The 531-nt window shown below is 43.7% G+C and overlaps 1 protein-coding gene across 1 annotated transcript in view; it reads left to right on the forward strand.

Moving 5' to 3' along the window:
* Mtr (5-methyltetrahydrofolate-homocysteine methyltransferase) overlaps positions 1-531 on the forward strand; it is a 110,659-nt gene that overhangs the window by 2,228 nt on the left and 107,900 nt on the right. The window lies entirely within an intron of this gene.

The raw sequence follows: 531 nt of genomic DNA on the forward strand, positions 1-531 counted from the left end.
AAAAATAAAAACCATTAGTCAGTTATTGGTGTCTATATGTGCGTGTGTAAGTGCATGTCCACCCCCTTCATAATGCTGAGTGTTGAGTCTGTCTTTTGATTTTATTTTGTGGTGTTAGGTCCATGCTCTACAACTGAGCTATATCCCAACCCCATGAGGCTCAGTCTTTGGCTGTATTGAGATGGGGGTGTTAAGGCTTGGCAAACTCTCTGGTCAAGTGGGTGTGGCCTGTTAATTGCAACGTTTCAAGACACAGGTGTAGAATAATTTCAAAGCCCTGCAGGTGGAACCACTCAGGGAGTGCTATCTTCAGTTCTTCCTGCTAGAACTCTACCTGGTTTCTAGCCCGAAGGAGAGTACCTGTCCTCCTTGAGCTGTGGCTACTGTGCTGTTTCACAGTAGAGTGTACTTTTTCTAGTTTTAGTTGGTCTTTCTCTGCAAAGCATGTTTCTTTTGTTTTTATAGGCCCCCCCCCCCCGCTTTACCTTTAAGAAATATAAAATCTCACTACTTTTTTACGCTTGTCTCGAC

Source organism: Octodon degus, unplaced genomic scaffold, assembly GCF_000260255.1.
Source record: "Octodon degus isolate 3935 unplaced genomic scaffold, OctDeg1.0 scaffold00127, whole genome shotgun sequence".
In the NCBI taxonomy this organism is placed as follows: domain Eukaryota; kingdom Metazoa; phylum Chordata; class Mammalia; order Rodentia; family Octodontidae; genus Octodon; species Octodon degus.